The 27,141-nt window shown below is 48.4% G+C and overlaps 1 long non-coding RNA gene across 1 annotated transcript; it reads left to right on the plus strand.

The window, feature by feature from the left end:
- The first annotated feature begins 1,326 nt into the window (after positions 1 to 1,326).
- LOC113906909 lies at positions 1,327 to 26,833 on the plus strand. The gene is made up of 3 exons (XR_003515029.1): positions 1,327 to 2,385; positions 3,122 to 3,278; positions 26,093 to 26,833. It is a non-coding gene; the product is annotated as an uncharacterized LOC113906909 (long non-coding RNA).
- The last annotated feature ends 308 nt before the right edge of the window (positions 26,834 to 27,141 follow it).

The following is a 27,141-nucleotide window of genomic DNA, read 5'->3' on the forward strand; positions in this document are numbered from 1 at the left end:
AAATTGCAACAAACTTCAGAGGTTTGTGAAGTCAGCCTTGCCACCAGGACCACCAGGAAGGACACAAGGACGGGAAGCAGCCAGCGCTGGGTCACTGGGGTCCCCACTCTGTGCCTTCCCCCAGGGCACTGCACAAGGAGCTCTTAGATAGGAGACAAATCTCAAATAGGAAGGCAGTGCTCTAAGCACTTCCCACGCCCACTCCTCTAACCTTCACAGCAACGCCGTGGGTAGCCACTGTTACTGTCACTGTTTCACAGATGAATGAAATGACACAGAGCTTGCCTGACTTGCCCAAGACCACCCAACCAGCGGGAGCGGAGCTGCGATGCAGATGCAGGCAGTCTGGCCTTGTAGCCACTAGGATTTATCCTTTTTCAGGGGGGTTCTGTGCAGTGACTCAGACATGGGAACAGTGGTAGGGGAAACTGCTACAGAAATGGATCACCGGGCTGTGGCCTTTTCTCCTTCATCATCCTTAGTAAAACCACACCAGACACACCGAGAAGGAGCACAAGGCCATGGGGACAGAGAGGAAGAGATAACCATGCATCTAGGGGGTGTCTTAGCATGGGTTCCCTCTAAAGCAAATGTAGTTATTTGGGAGATGGTTCCCGGAATGAGTGAGGAAGCAGAGGGCATGGAAAAGAAAAGAAATGAAAAGTCAATATTGGGGGTGTCGCTGAGGCCGCCACCGTAGGCAGTGGGAGCGCAGCTCTGCAGGAAGTGGGCAGTCACCCACTATCTGGGGGGCTGCCCCCAAGTCCCAAAGCCAAAAGCAAAAAGACTCAGGGCATGTGCTGGAGGTGTGAACGTGAGTCCTCAGGGAACCCATCTGAATAGGGGCCACCAGATTCCCCTAGGAACAGGCTCCCCGTAGGGGCAGAGGGTGGCAAGATGCCCTGTGGACAGAGCGCCATTTCACCTTGTTCTCCTGGGCATCCCCCTGTTCCCTCCCCCTCCCTCACTGACTGCCTTAGGCCCCCCTCCCGCTCCGCCCAGTCGCACCACAGAACCGGAACCGGAACCTGGAGAGCAGAAGAGTGGGGCGGGGTCGGTCAGCTGTTGTTTGCAGGGTGGGTGTGTTTCCGGGTGGACCGCCGAGGGGTCAAGGGGGGAGATAGGACCCAGCTCCCTCACCCTTCCAGCAGCTGACACGCCCCAGATGGCATCATGGAGATTAGCGGAGGCCCTGCTGAAGGGCGAGGGGAGGGGTTAATCCCCAGGGCATTCCTGGAGAAGGAATCCCGGAGGCCAGGCAAGGACTCAGCTCCACCCCCAGCCCCCTCCTGCCCCCTGGGGTCTCCCGGGCTGCCGGCCTGGGACTCTCCGGGCTGAGTCAGGGTGGCTGAGTCAGGCCTGCTCCGAGCCTCTTGCCAAGTCCTTTCTTCCCTTGGCCCCATTTCCTCGAAGCCACTTTCTAGGCTCTGTTTGCCTCCCACACTGTTCTGAGAAGCGGGTTGACAAGTTGACCGGCCCAAAGCCCTGCGCCGGGGAGCAGAGGGCAAGTGTATGACCATTACTCCTCTGTGAGGGCAAACACCCGGGCCCCTCTAGGCTGGGTTTCCAGCTCAGCTTCCCCCTAGCCACTGAGGTCACGGGGCCTCCGTCTCCCAGGGGCAACGGCAACCTGCCCTGCCGTGTCCACTGCCCAGGGTTGCTGGGAGACCAAAGGGAGCAGCGTCTGGCAGCGGAATTTCTGAACCCCTGGCGTTTTCTGTGAGTGGAACACGATGACCGTTGTTTCTGCCCTCGCGCCTGGCATCGCTTTAGACCCTCCTGGCACACGCAGTGGCCTTTGTTGTTTGGAACTTGTTCTCTTGGCCAGCTCCTGTTTGTCTGGAATCTAAACTGGATGCTCACACAGGCCGGTTGCGAGTTGTCTGGGGTCGTGGGGCAATGGAAGGGGCACACAGACCAGGGCCGGAGCCAAGAATTCTCTCTCCAGACCCGGGAGCCCCGCGGCCTGGGGCAACCTCCCTGATTTCCTCGGGCCTTGTGAGGCATCTGACAAAAGGGCTTATTGTGCCTGCCCAGGCTGCCTTCTAGGTTCTCCTGAGGGTCAAGCTAGATTAAAAGGGCCCACCCGATGTTCAGGTGCTCTGTAAATATTGGGGGTCGCCCCTGAGGAAAGGCTTTCTGACTTCATCCTGTAGCACACAACCACCCACCAGGCCTGGGGTGGACTCAGAGGCAGGCTGAGATCCTGAAAGGCTTCCCGGATCTCCTGGGAAACTCGGTGCACAAGAGAAAGGCCACCCCTCTCACCAGCCAGGGGCACTGGTAGCCGTCTACAGCGATGGTCGTCTTATGAAGATATTGTGGGTCAGAGCGAAGAAAAGGAAAGGGGTGGACTTGGAGTCCCAGAAAAGGAAGAAGAAAATGGTAAGAAGTCTTGGGAGGGGTGACAGGAGCCAGAAGGAAGGAGCAAGGCAGGGCCCTCAGTGCAGAGCCTGGAAGGAGGCGAGAGACAGGCTGGGGGCTGTGGGAGGAGGGGGAGCAGGAGATGGTGGGAGTACAAGAAGAAGCGGGAGCAGGACGGGGTATGGGGTGCAGGAGGGGGAACTGGAAGGGGTGCTTAGGGCCCCCAAGGGCCCTCCCCCAACCCACCGTGGATGAACCATGACTGGTTTAGAATCTCCTTCTGCACCAGTAATCAGCTTACTAGTGTGACCCAGTCCTGCCGATAGAATCTGGGAGAGATAGTCTACTGGGAGCTTTGGGGAAAGATATTTTTCATCCTAGATTAAAATAAAAGAGATGACGGAGCCTCGTCCGTCCTGGACAGTGTCAAGCCACTGTATCTTGGAGTTCTCGACGTGTGAGCCGAGGATCGCTTTAAGCCACTTGTAATCTAATATTCCATTGACAAGAGGACCAGGGATAAAATAACACTGATAGTATGTGTCATTGGAGGGAACATTCTAGTTTCCATTGCACTTTTATATACACTTAAGCTATTTGATTATCACAAAAGACGAGAGGACAAGTGACCTTATCCTTTTTTAAAAACACACAAGGAAACTGAGGTCGGGGAAGGGAAGTGACCCCCCAAATCACACAGCTAATTGGTGGTAGGTCTAATATCCTAAGTCAGGTTTTCTGACTCTTGGTCCCGTAGGCTTTCCACTCCAAGTCTACTGCAAGAGATAGAAATCAGAACTAAACAGAGGGAGACACAAATGCCTCCAGACACGAAAAGAGACAGACAGCTCCTTACTCTCACCTCCAAGAAGAGTCCAGAGGAGAGTAAAAGAGAATCTGACCATCAACTCTGGGTGAGATATTGGGTGGAGGAGCTGAGACCAGGGTGTTACCTGACAGTGGGGGGTGGGGAGGTGGGCAGACGAAGAAGGTGGCAAGTTCCTCCACCACCCCCAGGGGAGCCCCTCCCTCCCCGAACTCCCTCCCCGCAAGCCTGCCTTCCTTCTAAATTTTCTCTCATTCAACAAATATGTGCTGAGTGCTTCCCACCCGCTAAGCACTCTGTCTGCCAAGAGCTGAGGGCATGGCAGTGAACAAAGCAGACAGGTTCTCCTGGGGCTTATCTTCCGGTCAGGAGGAACACAACACAGCTAAGCGAAGTGCAGCTGACCCTCCTCCTCCTCAGATTGCTTTATTTGCAAGCTCACCTATTTGTTAGAACGTATTTGCAGTCCCAAGATCAATGCACCTAGCACTCTCAGAGTCATCTGGGGACAAGAACTGAGCAGTGAGAATTCTGAGTAAGATGGGCGTATTCCCAGGTGAGGTGGACTCTTCTTGCTTCAGCTCGCATATGCTAAACAAGCGACCTTCTGGGAACTATTTAATGCCACTATTTTTTTTTTTTTTTAACATTTTTGTCATTTGTATTGGTGGTTTCCCTGTTTTAAAATGGCCCCAAGTTCAGCACTGAAGTTGTCTGTCTAGGGTTTGTAAGTGCAAGAAGCTGGGAAGTGCCCCCTCGAAGGAGAAATCAAAAGTTACATAAGCTTCCCTCAGGCATGCATGCTGTTGGCTGGGAATTCAGTGTTAATGAACCAACAGAATATTTTAAGCAAGCTGTCTTTAAGCAGAAACAAGCAAAGAACACGGTTAAGATCTTGATGAAAATTTTGTGGCCAGAGGCTCATAGGTGCCTAAGCCTGTGTTTCCCCAATGGCTCAATACTTGCTCATCCGTTGTTCAGGACGAATTTACAGAATATGTGTTCTGTGTGGTAAATCACGTCAGTCGTGTCCAACTCTTTGCGACCCTATGGACTGTAGCCCGCCAGGCTCCTCTGTCCATGGGATTGTCCAGGCAAGAATACTGGAGCAGGTTGCCATTCCCTTCTCCAGGGGATCTTCCCAATCCAGGAATCAAACCCATGTCTCTTACGTCTCCTGCATTGGCCGATGGGTTCTTTACCGCTGGCGCCACCTGGGAAGCCCTTACAGAACATAACTACCTCCAGTAATGAGAAAGACTGGCATTTCATTTGCGATGAGCAGCTTGAGGAAAATCAAACAGGGTGATGATCAGCGTGATCGATGTGATTGGAAGGCGATATTGATCAAGGCAGTGTCTTCAGGAGGTGACACTGGAGCTGAGATCTGCAGAGAAGCAGGCAGCCAGCTGGGAGACCCGAGCAGAGCGGTCCGAGGGCAGAAGCTGGGTGCTCAGATCCTGGTGGGGGCAGGACCAGGTACACAGAGCCCATGCAGCTGGAGGGCCTGGGAGCAGGGGCCCCTGAGGACACAGAAGGACTTAGGCTTTTACTCCAAGTCCTGTGGAAGCCATTAAAGGGTTTTCAGTGGAGCAATGAAACTGATTTCTGGTTTTTCAAAGATGCCCAGCTGCTGTTGTGGAGAACGGCTCAGAGACCACAGTGGAAGCGGGGGCCAGCTGGGCGGTGGCTGCCGGTCCAGGCTGAGACAGGCGTGGCCTCGCGGGCTGTGGCATTGGAGACAGATTGTAGGTGTATTTTGGAGGAAGAGTAAAACCTGACTGGCCAATGAATCAGTGACAGAAAGTGAAAGAGAGAGAGGAATTAAGATGACACCTAGGTTTGGGAGCTGAAGCGACTGCATGAACTGGGGTGCCATCTGCTCAGATGGGCCACGGAAAATAACAGTATGTGATGTTTCAGGCATTTACATTTTCATACATTCAGGCTGACTTTCAGAAGCCCAGTTTGAAGGATTTTGAGCACTACCTGGCTGTGAACCAGGACATGTCACATAAGTGACTGAAAACACGGATCTGAAGCTCTGGGGGTGTTGGAGTTGGAGAGGTCAGTTTGGACATGAGAGGACTGGACAAGCTCACCCCCAGCTGGTGGGTGTGGGGGACCCAAGCATCATTCAGACAGAAGTGGGTGGTAGCAGGGAAAGGCTGGCCGGAGGCCAGGGCCTGCGGAGGTGAGGATACAGCTGAGGTCACCGAGGGTTCTTGATTGTGGGAGTGATAGAAAGGGGACCTGAAGAATTCTGAGGCGCGGGGCGGAGGGTTGGTGGGAGGCACCCTGGGCAGCCCTGCTCCACTGAAGCGGGCAGGACCACGCTTCCTGGTGAGTGGCAGGATCTAAGGCCAGCCGGGTGCCCGTGACAGTCGTCCAGTGCCTTGTCCTGGGCCACCTGCCAGGAAGCACCTGAGCAGGGTACTAGCTGGTTCACATTTCTAACCAGCTTATTTCCCTTGCTGCTGGGGGCTGGTATTCACTGAGGAGACCAAAGGCAGGACTGGCCTGAGGTGGAGTGAGATGAGAGAACCCGGGGATTTTCCAAGCCTGTCATCACCTTGGATGAGGGGGCAGAGATAGGAGGAGGAGGAAGGGCAGGCTGGCGGCCAAGGCTCTCAGTAGCTGTGTCCTGTTCAATCAGTCAGGAAGGGGTCATCCTTGTTGCCTGAGGCAGCACAGGGGGGCACTTCCCACACACGCCTGAGGCCTGACCCTTGGATTCTGATCTTACTGCCGCCACTTGCCCGGTCTTTGCATCTGCATAAAAGCGCTGAGCGCACGATGCCCTTGTGGAGTGCTCAGATCAGGGCAGCACTCGGGCCAGCACTCAGCAGTCAGTGTCCACAGCTGTCTATTTAACTCCCTCCTCTGAGCTCAGGCATGGTTTCAGAGTTGCAGGTCACGCCTGCACAGATGACAGGTGACTGTGGCTAGATCAAGACTGCGGATGAGGCAACAGCATAATGAACAGATGTGGACAGCACTCAGAACCAGGCAAAAGAACCCCGAGTTCAATAGGTTTCTGTGCAATGGCAATGCCTATTGTATTAGCATTCCTGATCCCATAATGCTGTATGTTTCTCCCACTTTTCATATTAAGCTGATGTATTGTCTCCTCTGGTTGCTCTGCTTTTTCTAAACCCAGCTTGTACATCTGCAAGTTCTCAGTTCATGTACTGTTGAAGCCTAGTTTGAAGGACATTTTGCATTATCTTGCTAGCACGTGAAATGGGTGCAACTGTATGGTCATTTTGAACATTCTTGGCATTGCCCTTTGGGATTGGAATGAAAACTGACTTTTCCCAGTCCTGTGGCCACTGCTGTATTTTCCAAATTTGCTGACATAATGAGTGTGGCACTTTAACAGCATCATCTATTAGGACTTAAAATAGCGCAGCTGGAATTCTGTCACCTTCGTTAGCTTTGTTCATAGTAATGCTGCCTAAGGCCCACTTGATGTCACACTCCAGGATTTCTGGCTCTAGGTGAGTGACTGCACCATGGTGGTTATCTGGGTCATTATGATCTTTTTTTGCGTGGTTCCTCTGTGTATTCTTGCTACCTCTTCTTAATGTCTTCTTCTATTAGGCCCTTATTATTTCTATTCTTTATTGTGCCCATCTTTGCATGAAATATTCCCTTTATTTCTCCATTTTCTTAAAGATATCTCTAGTCTTTTCCATTCTGTTGCTTTCCTCTATTTCTTCACATTGTTCATTTAGGAAGGCTTTCTTATCTCTCCTTGCTCTTCTCTGGAACTCTGCATTCAGATGGGTATATCTGTCCTTTTCCCCTTGCCTTTTGTTTATCTTCTTTTCTCAGCTATTTGTAAAGCCTCCTCAGACAACCATTCTGTCTTCTTGCATTTCTTTTTCTTTGGGATGGCTTTGGTCACTGTCTATACAATGTTATGAACCTCCATCCATAGTTCTTCAGGAACACTGTCTATCAGATCTAATCCCTTGAATCTATTCATCACCTCCACTGAATAATCTTAAGGGGTTTGATTTAGGTCATACCTGAATTGCCTAGTGGTTTTCTCTATTTTCTTCAGTTTAAGCCTGAATTTTGCAATAAGGATCTCATGATCTAGGCCACAGTCAGCTCCTGGTCTAATTTTTGCTGATTGTATAGAGCTTATTCATCTTTGGCTGCAAAGAACATAATCAATCTGATTTCCGTATTGACCATCTGATGATGTCCATGTGTATAGATGTCTCTTGTGTTGTTGGAAAAGGGTGTTTTCTATGACCATCTATTGGCAAAACTCTGTTAGCCTTTGTCCTGCTTCATTTTGTACTCCAAGGCCAAACTTGCCTACTATTCTGGGTACCTCTTGACTTCCTTTTTTTTTTTTTGGTGTTAGTTCTAGAATTGTAGTTCTTCATAGAACTTGTCAACTTCAGCTTCTTCAGCATCAGTGGTTCAGGCATAGACTTGTCTTACTGTGATGTTGAATGGTTTGCCTTGGAAACAAACCAAGATCATTCTGTCTTTTTTGAGATTGCACCCAAATACTGCATTTCAGACTCTTTTGTTGACTAGGAGGGCTACTCTATTTCTTCCAAGGGATTCTTGCCCACAGTAGTAGATATAACGGTCATCTGAATTAAATTTGCCCGTTTCCATGTAATTTAGTTCATGATTCCTAAAATGTCAATGTTCACTCTTGCCATCTTCTGCTTGACCACATCCAATTTACCTTGATTCATGGACCTAATATTCCAGGTTTCTAATCAATATTGTTCTCTACAGCATTGGACTTGACTTTCACCACCAGACCCATCCATAACTGAGCATCATTTCTGCTTTGGCCCAGCCACTTCATTCTTTCTGGAGCTATTAGTAATTGCCCTCTGCCATTCTCCAGTAGCATACTGGACACCTTCTGACATGGAGGCTCATCTTCCAATGTCATGTTTTTTTTTTTGCCTTTTCATACTGTTTATGGGGTTCTTGCAGGAAGAATACTGGAGTGGGTTTTCATTCCCTCCTCCAGTGGATCATGTTTTGTCAGAACTCTTCACTGTGACTCGTCTGTCTTGGGTGGCCCTACACAGCATGGTTCATAGCTTCACTGAGTTATACAAGTCCCTTCACCACAACAGGGCTGTGATCCATGAAGAGGAGCCAGAGAACAAATTGCCAACATCCATTGGATCATGGAGAAAGCAAGCGAATTCCAGAAAAAAAAATCTATGTCTACTTCATTGCCCACTAAAGCCTTTGACTGTGTGGATCACAACAAACTGTGGAAAATTCTCAAAGAGATGGGAGTACCAGACCACTTTAACTGCCTCCTAAGAAACCTGTATGTGGATCAAGAAGCAACAGTTAGAACCAGACATGAAACATCTGACTGGTTCAAATTGGGAGAGGAATATGACAAGGCTGAATATTGTCATCCTGCTTATTTAACTTTTATGCATGCAGAGTACATCATGTGAAGTGCTGGACTGGATGAATCACAAGCTGGAACCAAGATTGGCAGGAAAAATATCAACAACTTCAGATATGCAGATACTACTCTAATGGCAAAAAGTGAAGAGAAATTAAAGAGCCTCTTGAAGAGGGTGAAAGAAGAGAGTGAAAAAGCTGGCTCGAAACTCGGCATTAAAAAACTAAGATCATGGCATCCAGTCCCATCGCTTCATGGCAAATAGAAGGGACAAAGTGGAAGCAGTGAACAAATTCTATTTTCTTGGGCTCCAAAATCTGCAGCCATGTAATTAAAAGACACTTGCTCCTGGGAAGGAAAGCTATGACAAACCTAGACAGTGTATAAAAAAGCAGAGAAACATCACTTTGCTGACCAAGGCTATGTAGTCAAAGCTATGGTTTTCTCCAGGAGTTGTGTATGAATGTGAGAGCTGAACCACAAAGAAGGCTGAGCACCGAAGAATTGATGCTTTCAAACTGTAGTGCTGAAGAAGACTCCTGAGAGTCCCTTGGACTGGAAGGAGATCAAACCAGTCGATCTTAAAGGAAATCAACCCTGAATATTCATTGGAAGGACTGATATTGAGGTGGAAGCTCCAGTATTTTGACCACCTGATGCCAAGAGCCAACTCATTGGAAAAGACCTTGATGCTGGGAAAGATTGAAGACAAAAGGAGAAGAAGGTAAAGATGAGATGTTAGATAGCATTTCCGACTCAATGCACATGAATTTGAGCAGACTCCGGGAGACAGTGAAGGACAGAGAAGCCTGGCGTGCGGCAGTCCATGGGGTCACAAAGAGTCAGACATGACTTAGCGACCAAACAACAGCATCATCTCCTCTGGCTGCCGTAACAAATTACCCACCAGCTGAACAGCTTAAAACAACAGATGCTTATTTGCTCACACTTCAGGAGTCCAGAAACCTGAAGTCAAGGTGCTGTCCGGGTGGTTCCTTCTGGGGGCTGTGAAGGAGAGACCACCCCGTTCCTCTCTCCTGGCTTCTGGCGGCTTTCCTCGATGGTCAGCACCCTTTGGTTTATAGACACACCTCTCCAGTCTCTGCCTCCCTCTTCTCGTGACCTTTTTCTCTGTGTCTCTTTGTGTCCTCCTCTCTTCTGACAGGGACACCTGTCACTAGACTTAGGCAATGTCCCCAACCCCAGTATCATTTCATCTCAGGATACTTAATTCTATCTGCAAATACTCTTGAAATAAAGTTGTATTCTGAGATCTATGTAAACATGAATTTTGGGTAGACACTATTCAATCCTCTGCACCTTCCCCCACAGCCTCCCTCTAGATACAGATACTCTAATTCCCTTTTTAGGCATTGAGAAGCCAGGGTCTAGAGAGAAGTGAACCACCCCGTGGTCATATAATTAGTAGGTGGGCATAGATCCTCAGATTTCAATTCCTGCCCTAACACCCAAGTGTTATTCCTTTTAGAGAAGCGCTGTGTGCGTGTGAGAGAGACAGACAGGAAGGGCAAGAAGGAGCTTCATCTTGACTGTCCAGCTCTCCCCCCTCTTCTGTCAAGTTGGCTCAGCCTTTTCAGTCATGTGGTGCCGTGGAGACGATGCTCTGACAGGACCTCCCCGCCCACCCAGCACAGGAGTTCACCTGGGGCCCAGCACCTTCCCCAAAATGAGTGCCAGGGCATCACTGCTGACTGCGCTCGATGGTCCAGAGATGGACACGTGATTCAAAGGAAAGCAGAGCCTATTCTTAGGGATGTATACCTCAGGGCTTTGGATAGCAGTGTAAACATGTAAACAAACTCAGTTGACAATGAGGAGGTCAGTAAACAAAGTTAGAAATCATATTTGGTTTTCAATTTAATGTTAGATGGCAAAGTATTCATATTTAAGTAAATAAATTTATTTAATCAACAGATTAGCACAGAAGTGTTGACAGAGCTCTTTTTAAATTCAGTAGGAAAGAGCAAAAGTGATAGTCAAATAGCCTCATTATTTTAATGGCTACACTCTGTGATAGGCAGACTTCTAAGATGGTCCCCAGTGACTGAATCCCCTGGTACTCACGACTGTCACTTGAATAGGAGACAAGCCTAGTAACTTGCTTCTGACAAATAGAACACAGCAAAAGTTGTGGAGTGCCACTTAAGCAATTAGGTTACAAAAGATACTTTGCTGAGTCTGTCTTTTGCTAACTTTGATGAAAGAAGCTGGCATGGTGGATAAGCCCACAGGGCAAGGAATCCAGGGTGGCCTCCAGCCAACAGCCAGCAAGGGACTGAACCCTGCCACTACTGTGTAAGGGAGCTTGGAAGTAGATCAGGCCCCAGTTGGAACCCGGTTACAGCTGGGTGAGATCTCCCAAAACAGAGGGCTCAGATCAGCTGAGCCCAGCCTCCTGATACACAGACACTATGTGAGTAAGGCATGTGTAATATTTTAAGCCACTAATGGTTGGGGGAATTTGTTACAGAGCATTTCCTCTACACACACACACTCACACACACACACACATATATACACACACATTACAGACTTCAGTTTGCATGGCTAGACAAGATAGAAAATTCTGTCAGCTGAAGAAAAATGCACAGCCTAGAAGTTGTGAGTTAAGTTTTATTTGGGGACCCACTAAGGACTATAGCCTGGAAAACTAGTCTTTCAGATAGCTATGAGGAACTGCTCTGAAATGGTAAGGGAGGCGCCAGCATACATTGAAGGTGTTTTTTGCTGGACATATAGTTGAACAAAATAGAATAATCTAAATTTAGATCTAAAGATTATTGCTAATGACAACAGACATGTCGAGGTAGTGATCTTAGTGCTTTTTCTATGTATGGAAGATGCAAGAACCTGGGATCACTTGAAGTTATTCCTTAGATATGTATCGTAACTATCCAGGGCCAGCATCCAAAGCACAGAACGTGTCTTGTTTTTCTCCATCCTGAATTCCCCTCAGGGTGCATCGTGGGTGAATGGTTGCAGTGGCTAATGCCTTGATCTTTGTAGAATTGAGATGATGGGCAACATTCTTTGTTTACCGGAATGGCAGGTAACATTCCTTGTCCACACTTCCATAGACAGAGGGAAATTGAAAAGAGGACCTGGAAAGATAGAGAAAAAACACATGAGTTTTGGAAGTTGATGAGGAAAACACCTTTGGTTCAGAGCCTCACTAAAGCTTTATACCTTTTTTTTTTTTTTTCCAGTTATGGGTGCATTTAAATTTGCCTTAGTGTCAGGAGGTGAGGTTTATTTATTCATTTGTCTTTTCATTAATCAACAAATATTTACCCAGTGTCTATAGAGTATTGGACAGCATCATTGCAGCTGAGATGAGAAATGAAAAACCAGGTCATACTCCCGAGGCATCCACAGAGCCTGTGTACACAGAGCATATGGTTAGAGCCAGATGGTACAGTTAACAGTGCAGAGATGGCTGCTGTGAGGAGAGTGTGTACTATGGTGGAAGCAGGGAGAACCCAGTCTAACCCAGCCTGGGCTGCAGCACAGAAACCTCCTAGGAAGAATAGACGCCTCGGTCTAAGTTAGCAGGGTCCACTGTAGGTGTCCTTGCAAGAACAGACCTGGGCCTGAAGCCTGAACTAAGACAGTGCCATAGAATGGAAAGGAATGGCCAGTGGGGAGGGGGTCCAAGGAGGACCTGGCTGAGGGTGGTAACCATGTCCCCCTCGCCCCTGCCACCGATTTCAGCTCATGGAACCGGCAAGATAAGAATGCCATTAACTGAAACAGGGAAGAAAAGAACAGGTTTATGGCCAAAAGGATTTTTTCCCCCCAAATATAAGAATTTGATCATATAAATATCTGATAGAATATTTTCCAAAAATATGCCATAGCTTTTAAGAAACTATTTAAACAACTCTTTTTCAGCACATATGGCTCTCCAATGTTTTTCTTCTTCTCCAGGTTTATTTCTTGCCACTCAACCAAGTTCATCCACAGATCTAGCTATTTGAAACTACTAGTAATTCCCCAGGCACATTCCATGGCTGTTGTATAGTTTTGAACATGTGATTCTCTGTTTAGAAAGTTCTCTATTAGGGGTATCTGTTGTTTTTGTGTTTTCAGCATCCTCTCCCTTGGCTTTTCTCTGTTTCATTCCATGTGATCCTGATGGAATATCATAGTATCCTGCTCTCCAACCTCAGGGATGGGCAGGAGATCCAAGCCTCTTTAAGCATAGTATCCCAGCCCTCAGTGATTGGTCCAGGATTGGCATGTGACCCAATCTGGACCAATCAGAGCCCTTCTCTGGGATTTTATATATGGTGCTGGAATAGTTTTCTCTTTCTTAAAGAGCCAACACACTGAAGTGACATAAGCCTGGAACTTCATGTGGCCATGCTCCTTTTGCCCACTGAAACACAGAGGAAGCTCACTGGCTAGGAGAGAATGGGTCTAACACAGAGGGAGAGACAACAGAGGTGAGTGTGAGAGCAGCAGATATGAAGGCTTTTCCCCCAGTCAGTCTTCCCAGTTATATAGTTCTGGTGTGCTTAAGTTAATCCTGTCACTTAAAATTGAAAGAGTCCTGCAACCAAAATTCCAGTTTCTTCTACACACTTCCTACACATCCTTTAAAACTCATTTCCAACTCAGTTCTTCCAGAAAGCCTACTGTGACCAGTTGCTCCTCCCTTCCCCATTTGGTGCACTTCCCTGGGTTCTCGTGCATACCATTCTGGGCAGATTTCAGTTTCATCCCTTCCTAATCAAATCCACAAGAGTTGGCTTACATCTCTGTTTACCATCAAATCATAAGCTCCTTGATCCTCATTGTATTCACCTTACAGCTCAATGTTTGGCAAAAAGAAAGTGTTTTATAAACCTTTGATGAATGAATAACAAGTTCAAAGTCCATCTGTGGAGCATTCAGGTGCCCAGGAGAGTTGCGGGTCTACAAATCATAGGAGGGGGTCTCTGTGTCAGTGTAGCGGTTGGAGACAGTGGACTGCGGGCAGTGGGCAGTGAAGAGGGTGGGGTGCCCTCAGTCTCTCCAAGAAGGGAAGGAGAGAAGTGGGCTGGTGACTGGAGGGATGAAGAGGGATTTATTTTAAGATTCCAAAGTCCTTCCCTGGTGGTCCTGTGGCTGGGACTCTGCACTCCCAATGCAGGGGGCCCGGGTTTGATCCCTGGTCAGGGAACTAGGTCCCACATGCCACAGTGAAAATTGAAGATCCCGTGTGTGGCAACTAGTAACTGGTGCAGCCAAAAACAATAAACAAACATTAAAAAAAAGTTCCAAGGTCCCAAATGTGTTTATATATTGAGCCAGCGGGGAGAGAGGGGTGAAGATTCAGACCAACCAAGATGTGTCGCATGGAGAGGGCATGAGCCCCGAGCCCAGCTGGAGAACAGAGAACAGGTGTGATCACTCCAGTTTAGTCAACTCAGCAGCAGAGGCAGTGGAAATGGGGCATCCATGCCAGAGTGACCTCATTCAGCAGCCCACAGGCAGTGAGGTTGGGCAAAATAGAGCCTCCATCTTGTTCCTAAGGCTCCCAGAGCGTTCAGCTTTCTCTTCCCCAATCACCCTCCACCCCCCGCCAGGGACAGGCCACCGCTGAGCTGAAGCAGCCCTATCAGGTCACCCACCTCTCACCAGGTCCAGATCTCCCGGAGCGCTGGCCAGCATTCAATTCAATCCTCACATTGTTTCCCCTTGTTTCTGTCACCCGACCTAGGAGATCAGGTTACCCAGCTGAGTGTTCACCGATTTTGTCCGGGGCCATGCGATCCTGTCCAGGGAGAAGCAGAGATGTAAATTATTGAGGAAACCTCAGGTTCTCAACAACTCCCTAGCCATCCCCATCTGCCTGGAAACTTGAGCGGACTGGCCCTGGGCACCCATCAGCCGGGATTGGACAGCATCACTGCCCAGGCCTCTGAGGTCTGAACCTGCAGTGATTGTACCCCGAAGCCTGGTGGCTCCCCAGGGCCTCGGCAGCCAGGATTTCCCAAGGTCTGTAGGGGAGAGCGTGCAGCAGGTCACTGAGAAACCCAGCTTAGAAGCACTCCCCCGGGGCCCTGGGCACTTGGGGAGGTGAGGAGGAGGAGGCAATGTCTGCTCCCTCAGGAGGGGCCCAGGTGAGGGAGGGTCTTCCCTCAAGAAAAGCTCAGCCTCAGCATGGAAGGCACTCTGCCTGCCCTTGGGGAGCTCCTGGACAGATGGAGAACACACACACACACACACACACACTTGCTGTTTCTAGCTGTTGAGCATCAAACCCTGTGGTTCCAAGGGCAGAGCTGAAAAGATCTTGCTAAAGTCCCAGCCTCCTTTCTGAAAAAGAGGACAGGAAGGCAGGGGGGAGTTCAACCCCTCTGAGCATCCTTCGGCTTTGGTTATCAGGAGACAGCCCAAGCGTCTGCCCCAGACTCTCACTTCTCTGCTGTTTAACAACTGTGATCACACTCGCTGTGTTTTGTGGGCTCTGAAAAACTGCCAAGCTTGTGTGTTTGTGCATCTTCATGGAAGCCTCGTGTGCATCTCTACATGCCTGGCCATCCAAGTGCACATCCACACATCTCCACGTGGGTGTGACTGCATGTGGTAACTCCCGCTTGCCTAAGTGGTCCCTGTGCACACCCCAGTGTGGGCAGGTGTCCGTGGTGGGCATCCTCTTTCTCAAACACACTGAGTGTTCCTCTGCCAGGTTTTAGTGTCCAGCAATGTGACGACATTAACACAGTAGGTTGTATGTTGAACTGAGTCTTGCCATTCCCCGGCTTTGCCCAGAGCTGACACATGTACCCTAATATCCGCAACCACCCCTCTGCTGTCTGCCTTGAGTCCCTGAAGGACTCTGGTTTGCTACTCCCGAGGCTTCCCCAGAAGAGCTGAGGATGTCTGCTCTTTGCAGCTTCCACTGGACCTCAGTTCATCTGGTCATTTACTCCTCAAACAATCACTGAGCTTCTGCCGGGCCAGGCCCTGTGTTAAAAGCCAGAAATACTGAAATGAGTATTTCATGGCCCCTGTCTTCGTGAAAGGCACACTCCAGTCAGGGAGAAAGCCCTGGACACAACCAGCCATGTTCAAGGGCAGACTCTGGTGAGACATGGCCGAGAAGTCACTACCACTCATATATGTGGAATCTAGACAAATGCTACTGGTGAGCATATTTGCAGGGTAGGACTAGAGATGCAGACGTAGAGAAAGGACTTGTGGACACGGAGGGAAGGAGAGGTGGGGCCTGAACTGCGAGAGTAGCACTGACGTATATACACTGCCATGCGTGAAATAGCCAGCCAGTGGGGAGCTGCCGAGCAGCACAGGGAGCCCAGCCCAGCGCTCTGCGATGACCCAGAGGGGTGGGATGGGGGAGGGAGGGAGGCTTAAAGGGGAGGGGATATATGTATACTCATGGCTGATTCACATCATTGTACAGCAGAAACTAAGAAAACGATGTAAAGCAATTATTCTCCGATTAAAAATAGATCAACAAAATGAAAAATGGAGGGAGGGGGTGTATGTTTACATATAGCTGATCATGTTGCGTACAACAGAAACTAACACAATACTGTAAAGCTATTATACTCCAATTAAAAAAAAACTCTAAAAAAAAGGAAGTCACTACCACCCTTTGAGGAAACCGGCATAGTTTCATTGAGGCTGCATTTAGTTATGACTTAAGTAGAATTTCAACAAGACAACATACATTCCAAGAGCATTCCAAGCAGAACAATGGTGTGATTGGAGATGAGAAATGAGGGAGCCCGTAGAGTGTTTCCTTGCGAACCCATCTTCAGTTTGCACACCCATGCAACTACTGGGTGTTGCCTGACTCCAGGAGAAAGAATGCAAGTGTAGGGCACCCCGTGAAGTTGTGCAAGATTGGGGGCGGAAGTTCTGAGAAGTCACTGTGACACGAGTAAACAAAGGAAAAAGAATTCATTAACTCACGGGCAGATGGTGTGGCAAGGGGCTGTATCGTCTATCTTACTCCACCCAGGAAGGCTTCCTGGAGGATGTGTGGCCTTGGGAACAATTGAGGGAAGAAAGGGCAGTCTGAAGGGACTGAAGCTAATTTGTGTCGCGTGAAAGCAGATATGTACTTGGGGGAGAATAACCATGCAGTTAACGGGATGGACTTAATATCTGTTGGAACATGCTTTGAAGAAAGGGTAGACAGGAAGGAGCAGACCCAGGTCTCCGTGCTCAAGCAGCCTCAACCTGATTAGAGCAAGCACAGAACCTACTGGGAGCTCCTAGCCTGGTGGCGGGACATGGGAAATGATGGCTTCCAGGACACTGGACATCAGGCAACAAAGGTCAGCGATGCCTGAGAGACGCCCCAGTGTACAGCCTTGAGAGGGCGTCCAGGCCGAAGGGGCTGGGAGTCTGGGGAGACACAAGCCCTCAGTTTCTACATAGTATATACAAAAGAGTACCCAAGAGGAGAGAGCTGCCCAGAAAACTGCCCTGGAAAACTCCAAGTTTTCAGCAAAGCACTGATGAGCATATATGTAGGAGGCAACTACCCACAACTGGGGAAAGAACCCCCAAAAAGATGAAGAGTGCCCAGAGCTCACACAGGGCTGAGAGTACTTCCTTCTCCCACCAGTCAGGTTGGAAAAAAACATAATTTATGGGGAGATTACTCAGAAGGATCTTGCTTCGATAGTGGAAAGTAGCCCTGGTCTAAATACTGCTTTCATCTCACCTAATAAATCTTAAAAGATCTGAAAGGATAAAACTGCCACAACCTGGAAGTTCAAGGACATTTATAGGGATACAAAAATATCTAGCACCCAATAAAGTAAAATCCCCTCTGTCTGGCATCCAATAAAAAAATTACCAGGCATGCAAAGAAAACAGGAAAATACAACGCATGATGAGGAGGAAAACAATAGTTGAAACTGGCCCTACAACTAGGTGAACAACTGTCCCAGTTTATCTGGGGATATCCCAGTTTGGGGCTTCCCTGGTGGCTCAGTGGTAAAGAATCCGCCTGCAATACAGGAGATGTAGATTTGCTCCCCAGGTCGGGAAGATCCCCTGAAGGAGGGCATGGCAACCCACTCCCATGTTCTTGCCTTAAGAATCCCATGGACAGAGGAGCCTAGAGGGCTACAGTCCATAGAGTTGCAGAGTCAGACACGACTGAAGCGACTTAGCACTGACGCACACACTCACATACCAGTTTTAGCATGAAAAGTGGTACATCCCAGCAAATCCCTCAGTTCAGCGAAATCTGGGACGATTGGTCACCCTTACTACAACTAACATCAGTACTTAGTAAAAGACTGAATACCTTCTCTCTAAGATCAGGTGCACAGCAGAATGTCCACACTCAGTCACTACTTTTACCAACAATGCATATGAGATTCCAGCCAATTAATAAGGCAAGGAAAAGAAATCCATATTGGAAAGGAAGAAATAAAACTGTTCTCATGCTCAGATGATATCATCTATGAAGAAAATCTTGCTGACTCTATGAAAGAGTGACTCAAACTAGTAAGTGAGTCTAGTAAGACTGTCAGATCCAAGTGAATATTCACAAATCAACTGGATTTCTACACACTGGCAATGAACAACTAGAACTGAAATAAAATAGCAATACCCTTTTCAATAGCATCAAAAAATATGAAATAGGGATGACAATAGATGAGAAAGACCTGTATGTTGAAAACTACAAAACATTGCTTAGAGAAATTAAAGAAGGAGTGTATATACTTTGGTTATAGTTTGGAAGACTCGAGGTTGTTAAGCTGTCAAGTCTCCCCAAACAGATTCAACACAATCTCCCCCGAATCCCACTAGTCTTTTTTTTTTTTTTTAATAGAAATTGACAGGCTGACTCTAAAATTCACGTGAAAAATGCAAAGAACCTAGAATAGCCAAAACGACTTTGAAAAAGAACAAAGTTGGAGGCCAAAACTACTTGATTTCAAAACATATCATAAAGCTAGAGTAGCCAGATAGACCCATGTCCACCTGGGACTTGAGATTGTGACCTCATCGGGAAAAAGGGTCTGTGCAGATGTAATTAAGTTAAGGATCTTAAGATGAGATCATCCCAGATTAAGGATAGGCCCTAAATCCAATGACAGGCATCCTTATAAGAAGAGGGGAAGACAGAGATACCTGGGAAGAGGGCCAGGTAAAGACAGGTTGGAGTTATGTTGCCACAAACCAAGGAATGTCTGGAGCGGTCAGGAGCTGGAAGAGGCCAAGCACCTCTGGAGACGGTACTGCCTGCCAACACCTTGGTCTCAGACTTCTGGCTTTTCTAGAATTGAGAGAGAGTCCATTTCTGTTATTTTCAGCCATCAAGTTTGTGGTATTTTCTTAGGCAGTCCTAGATTCCAAAGAATACAATATATAACTGATATTCTGTAAAAGTGCAAAGGCAAGTCAGCAGAGCAAAACAGTCTTTCCCACAAACGGCGCTGGAAGCCCTGGATACGAATATGCAAATATGTAAACTTGGATTGATACCTTTTAGCATATATAAAAATTAACTCAAAATGGTACATTCATGGAAAACCAAGTCTATGAAATATCTGGAAAAACTCTTAAGAAAAAGCCTTTGTGACCTTCTGTTAAGCAAGATTATTTTTAAACATGACACCAAAGCATGATCCATTCAAAACTGATAAACTGGACTTCTTAAAATCAAAGTCTTGTACTCATCGTATGATACCATCAAGAGAATGAAAAGATGAGTCACAGATCGCCGTGCATACATTGGATGAGAGACTCAGGTTTAAATTCTGTATTTTTTAAACTCTCAGACCTCAGTAGTAAAAACACAAACAACCCAGTGTTAAAAGTAGACAAAAATTCAAATCGATGCTTCACCACAGAAAATACACAGATGGCAAATAAGCATACAAAAAGATGCTCAAGATCATTAGGGGAATGGAAATCAAAACCGCAAGGCACTACTACTGCACACTTATTAGAATGTCTGTGATTAAAGACTTCCAGTTCCAAATGCTGGCAAGAATGCAGAGCAACTGGAATTCTCATCCACTGCGGGCAGGAACGTGAAAATGGTACAACCACTTCAGAAGACAGTGAGGCGATTCCTAAGTAAACGTGTACCTGGACGTGACCCACTATTCCCCTCCCAGGTATTTACCCAAAAGTAATGAGAGCACACGGTCACACAAAGACCTGTACACAAACACCCGTCAGCAGTTAGATGGACAGATCAACTGTGGATACAATGGACTTCTACACGGCTATGAAAAGGAATGAACCAGTGAAGCACGCAACAGTGAATGAATCACAAAATAGTTAAGCCGAGTGAAAAGAATCTGGACCAAAAAAAGTACATAATGCACCATCCCATTTATGTAAAATTTTATAAAATGAACCGAATCTGTAGTGAGAAAAAGCAGATCAGTGGCTGCCTAAAGTAGGGGCTTAGGGAGGTGTGGAGGAGAGGGGAGAAATTGGAGGGGAAGGTGGACATATTCATTAGCTCATGGTGATGGTTCCATGGGGAACACGTGTCACACTTACCAAAATGCACGCTTGAAATAGGTGCACTTTATTGTGTGTCTTGCCTAGAAAATCCCACGGACAGAGGAGCCTGGTGCAGGCTACTGTCCATGGGGTCGCAAAGAGTCGGACACGACTGAGCAACTTCACTTTTTCACTTCACTATTGTGTGTCAGGTAAGCCTCAAAAAGCTGTAAAATGAGAAAGAAGAAAAACCAATGTCTCCAGTGCTCCCAGTACCACTGCTGCAGTCCCTCACCTAAGGATGGAGGGCCAGAAGGGCCGAGGCGCTGAGGGGTCCCACGGCCCTCACTCCTAGGCAGCCATGAAGCCCACCCAATCCACACTCACACCCTGGACACTGGATGCAAAGGCAGCAGGCCGTGGTCCCCACTGCTTAGCCCCTCCCTCAGGAGACCCCCGTGCTTGCCTGTGGGCTGGGCTTGCTGGCGGCGAGGAACGTTAAGGGAGATAAGGTCATTAGAGGCCTTGGAGCCAGAGCCCCTGAGAGTTGATACAAATGTCAGAAAACATTTGGTCCGACAGATGCTGGAAAACCCCTTGGAGTAATCTCCTGTCTTTGCTTCATTAGTCTGCCGCCTGTCTGCAACTGCATCTTTTGGGTAGTGGGGGGACTCTGCCCAGCTGCTGTCCTGCAGTCAGGGTCATGGAGCGGGGACAGAGAAGGGGACAGTTCAGGAGCTCAGGACCGAGGATTCACTGTGATAGAATCTCAGTGTAATTGGGGTCTCTACTTCCCGATTCACAAGGGTATGATTTTTTTTTAAATTATTTTTTAAAGCTTTTTCTCTTAAAAAAAATTTTTTTAATATTTATTTATTTAGTTGGCTGCATCAGATCTTTGTTGCGTCATGCAGTATCCTTTGTTGCGTCATGCAGTATCCTTTGTTGAGGCTACAGGCTGTCTAGCGTGGTTTGAAGGCTTAGTTGTCATGAGGTATGTGGGATCTTAGTTCTCCAACCAGGGATCGAACTGGTGTCTCCTGCATAGCAAGGCAGATTCTGAACCACTGGACCAAGTCCCTAAGGATTTGATTTTTTTCCTTTTAATACACTTGTTTATTAAATGTAATTACATTTTATGTTTTCATAAGGCTTTTAAAGTGAATACATTTTTTTAAATGAATACATTTTTAAAAATTGCTATGAGGATCTACCTACTCCACTAGAAGCTGAGAAAATTTGCCACCCTATTCCCAGAAAGCCCTGAGGAAGGACTTGGGGGTCGTTTATTCTGTTCCTCAATTCAGAAATTCTCTTGCACTCGATCTATCTGGTTTGTGCCAAAGCAGATTCAGCTCACCCTTTTGCTAGGTAGAAGACCCAGAAATTTCAGCCTGCTGTACTTAAGTTTAAAATGATTCAGGTCAGTTCAGTCGCTCAGTTGTGTCTGACTGTTTGCGACCCCATGGACTGCAGCACTCCAGGCCTCCCTGTCCATCACCAACTCCAGGAGCCCCTGATTAGGGTCTACATAATCAGGAGGCCTCGGTAGTTCTGCTGGGACCCAGATGTTCAGGACAACAAGACTTGAGGAACTGGTCTGTCTTGAGGGGTAGATTCCCAAAGTCCCAGAATAGACTCGTCTTCCGGACCCCCACACCTCTGCCGTGGCATCCTGTCATCCCTGTCCCCTTTGTCTGAAAAGTAGATCTAATCTGCCCCCTTCCTGCCCTTCTCAACTGGAAACACTAATAATAACGGACACAAGAGCACTCAGATGGCCAGGCACAGTGTGAACCCGTTATATGCTGGCTTGCTCAGTCTCTCAATCATGTCTTTGCGACCCCATGGACAGTAGCCTGCCGGGCTCCTCTGTCTACAGGATTCTCCAGGCAAGAATGCTGGAGTGGGTTGTCATTTCCTTCTCCAGGGGATCCTCCCAACCCAGGGATCAAACCCTCATCTCCTGCGTGGGCAGGTGGATTCTTTACCACTGAGCCACCCGGGAAGCCCCTGAACCCATTATATATATTACCCAGCAAATCCTCATGACAATGCTATCAGAGGGGTAGCATGATTATTCCTAGCTTACAAATGAGGAAATCAAGCCAAAAAGAGGTGAGAAGAGGATACAGAGTTTTCTGCTTTGTTTTGGGGGTTTTTGTTGTTGTTGTTTTAGTTTTACAATTTTTTCTTTGTAGTAAATTACACACAACATAAAATTTATCATCTTAGCCATTTTAAAAAAATGTACAGTTCAGTAGTGTTAAATATATTCACATTGCTGTTCATACATCTGCAAAACTCTTTGCCTTTTGCAAAACTGAAGCTCTGTACTCATTAAACACCAGCTCCCTGCGTCCACCCAGCCCCTGGCACCCACCATTCCGCTTTCTGTCTCTAAGGTGCCCCCATATGAATGGAATTATACAGTATTCGTCTTTTTGTGACTGGCTTGCTTCACCTAGCATAATATCCTCAAGGTTCATCCGTGTTGTAGCCTGTGACGGAATTTCACAGAGGGTCAGTTTTGCAAGATGAAAAGAATTCTGGAGATGTGTGGTGGTGATTTGTACAACAATGCAAATGTACTTAATGCCACATGAAAATGGTCAATTTTAAGTTATTTGTATTTTACCACAACTAAAATAACAACAACAAAACAGGTGAGGAGGAACTTCCCTGGTGCTTCAGAGACTGAGAGACTCCGAGCTCCCAGTAAAGGGGGGCCCAGTTTGATCCCTGGTCAGGGAACTAGACCCTACATGCCTCGACTAAGAGTTCACATGCCGCAATGAAGACCCAGTGCAGCCAAGTAAATAAATTAAAAAAAAAGAAAAAAGAAAAACCCACCAATAGATGAGGAGCTGTGCTCAAGGGCACACAGTCAGAGCAGACCCACACGCATGGGCGGGCGCCGGGTCCAGCGCCGCGCCTAACGGCCGCCAGGGACAGAAATGACGCATAGAAAGCCTGAAGCCCCCAAGCCTCCCAGGTCATCACGCAGATGTGCGAGGCTGCAGATTCAGACCTGGGGCTTACTCCCAGCGGGAGCGAGCGGTCTGCACAGGGCTCTCAGATCCAACAGGATGCTCTGGCTTTAGGAAGACAGAGAGAAAAGCACCAGTGTGCGGGGAGGGGCGACAACCTGAGGTCTGGGAGCCTCCAGATGGTGGAGCTGGGCGGGGGTCGTGTGAGGGTGGCTGTGCCAAGGAGCCAAGGTTAATGAGGGGTGGGGGCGGGTGGGGGGCGCTGACCTGCTTCCCTTACCTCTGTGGGGGCTCCTGGAGGAACAGAGGACCATCAGACCCTCTTCTGTGGGCAGGGACTAGGGGAAGGGGGTGGCAGGAGAGAGGGGCAGAGGCCGAATGGGCACAGTGGCCAGCTCACCAGGTCCTCCAGACCCCAGCCCCCTCCACGTGTCATAGACAGGACCATGCCCTGCCCTGGGGAGCATTTTCTTCCTGTAATCACATTTCACCCCCTTTAAGAGAAGGAGTTAAAGGAAGAAAGTGAAGTCGCTCAGTCGTGTCCGACTCTGCAACCCCACGGACCGTAACCTACCAGGCTCCTCTGTCCATGGGATTTTCCAGGCAAGAGTACTGGGGTGGGTTGCCATTTCCTTCTCCAGGGGATCTTCCTGACCCAGTGTCCCACACAGCAGGGCAGATTCTTTACCACAAGGGAAGCCACGAGAGAAGGAGTAGATGACCACTAAAATAATACCCTTTTTATCAACAGTTTTAGGTGGTTTTCAAGAATTCAGATAACAAAAAGACATATGAATAATGTGACAAAAATCAGGATCACTGGAGAAAATACATACTTGAACGTGAGGGCGACAGGAAAAATGAACTTTTTTCTCTCTGATTTGTCCCTGACCTGGCGTATCTTTTGCTGGGATGCTAGCCCTCTCTCCCCATTTTGTGAGCCCCAGGGGGAAGGCCAGGAGAGCACACCAGGGAATGGGCCAGATGGAGGCTTGCTGGTTGTCTGGGCAAGGGTTGGGATGGGATTACGGTGGCGAGCCCCCTGCAGAGGGAACCCAGGAACAGAGCAGGAAGGTGCTACCTGTGCGTGCAGGTGAGGCCACCACACCCTGGCTTCTCTGGGGCCTCATCCTAACAGGCAAGGACTCCAACCTGGGCTGTGGGTGCTCCTCTGGGGCCGGGTGACCTTGACATATTGGTCTGGAGACAGGATCACCTCCCAGGGAATTCTTGGAGCTGAGGACATCCTCTGATGAGGTGAGTGAGTCCCGCCTCTGCCCTCTGCTAGAGAAGGCTGGCCGGTCTCTGCTCGGTTGCACCCTGTGGCCAACCCTGGGAGTCTTCAGGCCGTGAAGGGGCCTCTCAGCATCACCCAGTTAAGCTTTCCTGGCAGAGGGCTGGGGGCAGGGCTCAGGAAACACACACCCTGGGAGTTAGCTCCTTGTGCGCACACATCTACCTTGCATTTCCTAACTGCTCTGGGCGGATGCCCCCAGGAGTAGCAGAGCTGGTTCAAGCACAGAGCTTTATTGCAGCTTCAACCAACCTCCTACTCCCTGGGGACATAAACAGAGGTGCTTAAAGAGACCTAATCAAGAAGTCAGAGAGGCAAGACAAACACCAAGACTGTGCTCCCACGCTCCTGGGTCCTTGGGGTGCCCTCCCTCTCACACACACCTACACGCCACCACCCTCACACACACCTAGATACCACACCTAGATGTCACCACCGCCTCCTGTGTCTGCCCCGGTGCCCACAGCCTTCTCTCTTCAGACCCTGCACAAGGCAAGGGTTTTGCACCGTCCAGTCTTGTGAGGACGCTGTGCACGTGTAACCTTATCTGAGGCCATATTTCCTAGAGCAAGTTGAGGCCAGATTTCTGACAACTCTTGGCTTATAAACCCTTGGGACTGCAAGGCGGTGAGCTGACCAGCCTCACCAGTTCTGCTGGGTGGCAAAGAGCACTGGAGTGAGCCAGGGAGCCAGATCAAGACAGCACGCCTCAGCTCATGCTATTGTGTTCAACAAACTCCAAGGCTTTGGGCAGGTAGCCCTGCTGTCTGTAAGCAGACAGGAGAATAGTGTCATAATAAGAGAACAATTAGCTGGTGTTTTCGTGTGCCAGGCCCCAGGCATTTACATGCACTATTTAAAATCCTCTGCATAACTTTAGAAGTCAGTACTGAAGTTAGGTACGGCCTTGTGGCAGTATGGGCTCCCTTGGTGGCTCAGATGGTAAAGAATCTACCAGCAATGAGGGAGACATAAGTTTAATCCCTGGGTTGGGAAGATCCTCTGGAGAAGAGAATGGCAACCCACTTCAATATTCTTGCCTGAAGAATTCCATGGACAGAGGAGCCTGGTGGGCTACAGCCCGTGGGTCGGACACAACTGAGCAAATAACACTTTCACTTTATATCCTTATAAGATAGGAGAACCAGACCTCAGGAATCAGAGCCAGTTCTTAAAATGGATTCCATTTGTCCAACAACAATAACTGTACCCGTAACCAGTGTTTCTCGCCTTCCAGGAGCAGCAGCTGCTCCTGAGGCTCCCACCCCGGAGGTCTTGATTGTGTGAGCCTGGTGGGGAGCCTGGACTTGCACTTCTCAAAGGCACACGAGCGGGTGGCACTCGTGGTTCCAGGAGGAACCCTTCAAGTGGCACTGCCCCGCACCACACTTAGGACGCCCGGCCTCCCGCAGAGACCACCTGAGTCTCTCCCCGGTGTTGTCATCTCATGGTCTTCACCTAGGAAATCCAGCCACTGCACGAGTGAGGTGTTGCGGCCATCTTGCTAGACAGCATGTCTCCCCAAAAGACAAGGTGCAAGGGTGGGGCAGACACAAGCTCACGTCCCTGTCTGTACCCAAGATGCAGAGCTTTTCAAAGTTGGCAAGGCGCTTCAGAGCTCTACGAGGCTACTTATGTATAACTGAGTTGCCTTTGTCCTCAGTTGGCGGAAGCAGATGGGGGTCAGGGTCACGGTGATGGGACTTCAAGACCCTCCCAGCTGATTGCCGCTTCTGTCATTGCAGCTCTGGCCACTGTCTAAACTGACCCTGACTTCAGCACTGCTTCACTTGTGCCCCGTCCTCTGACTGTGTGAAAGCATTGTGAGGGCAGACTCTTGTCGGCCTCGTTCCCACCGTTGCCAAACAGCTGGAACAGCAGTTCCACACAGGATGTGGGCAAGAAAGATGTCTTGAAAGAAGAGACAGGTGGACAGTGGACAGACAGATGAAGACACGATAGACCAAATGCAGAGGACCACAGACAGGCCCTGGAGAGTGCGAAGCGTGACTCGGTGAGAAGCTGGAATAGGAACTTGAGAAGAGAAACCAGAAGAAAGACTGTTCTGGGACACTCAGCTCCCTGAACCTTCTTTCTAGAAATATTTTCAACAGGTGTGAGAGGTGGGGCCTGGTGTCCTGCCCACGCAGTCATCTGAACAGAGGTGTATTCGTCTGCTAGGCCTGCCCTTACAAATGTCACACACCGGACGAAGGAAGCAACAGAAATTGACATCCCACAGGTCTAGAGGCTGGAAGTCTGAGATCCAGGTATGGGCGGGGCCAGTTCCTTCTATAGGCTGTGAGAAGTACTCGTTCCATCCTCTCTCCTGGCTTCCGGTGGTTTGCAGACATCTCTGATATGACTTGGCTTGTAGAACATGACCTTTCTCTGCCTTCAGCATCACATGGACATTCTCCCTGTGTACCTGTCTCCAAATTTCCCTGTTTAATAAGAACACCAGTCATATACCTTGTCTTTTTTTTTTTTTTAATGTTCTCCTATCCTATGGGTTGCCTTTTAGCTATCTCTCTCTTACAAACATTTATTTGTCTGTTTCGGGTCTTAGTTGGAGCATTCAGGATCTACCACTGTGGTGCGTGGACTCTCCGGTTGTGGCACACGGCTTTGTTGTTCTGCAGCATGTGGGATCTTTCAGGTACAATTTCCAAAAGTAGGTCCTTTTCTTTAGTTGCTAGCAGTAATCTGTTAACACAGCTTTTAAGTCTGTGAGGAAAATACGCTAGAGGCAGTGTGAAAGTAAGACCAGGTGGGACTTCCCTGGCGGTCCAGT

Source organism: Bos indicus x Bos taurus, chromosome 16, assembly GCF_003369695.1.
Source record: "Bos indicus x Bos taurus breed Angus x Brahman F1 hybrid chromosome 16, Bos_hybrid_MaternalHap_v2.0, whole genome shotgun sequence".
NCBI lineage: Eukaryota > Metazoa > Chordata > Mammalia > Artiodactyla > Bovidae > Bos > Bos indicus x Bos taurus.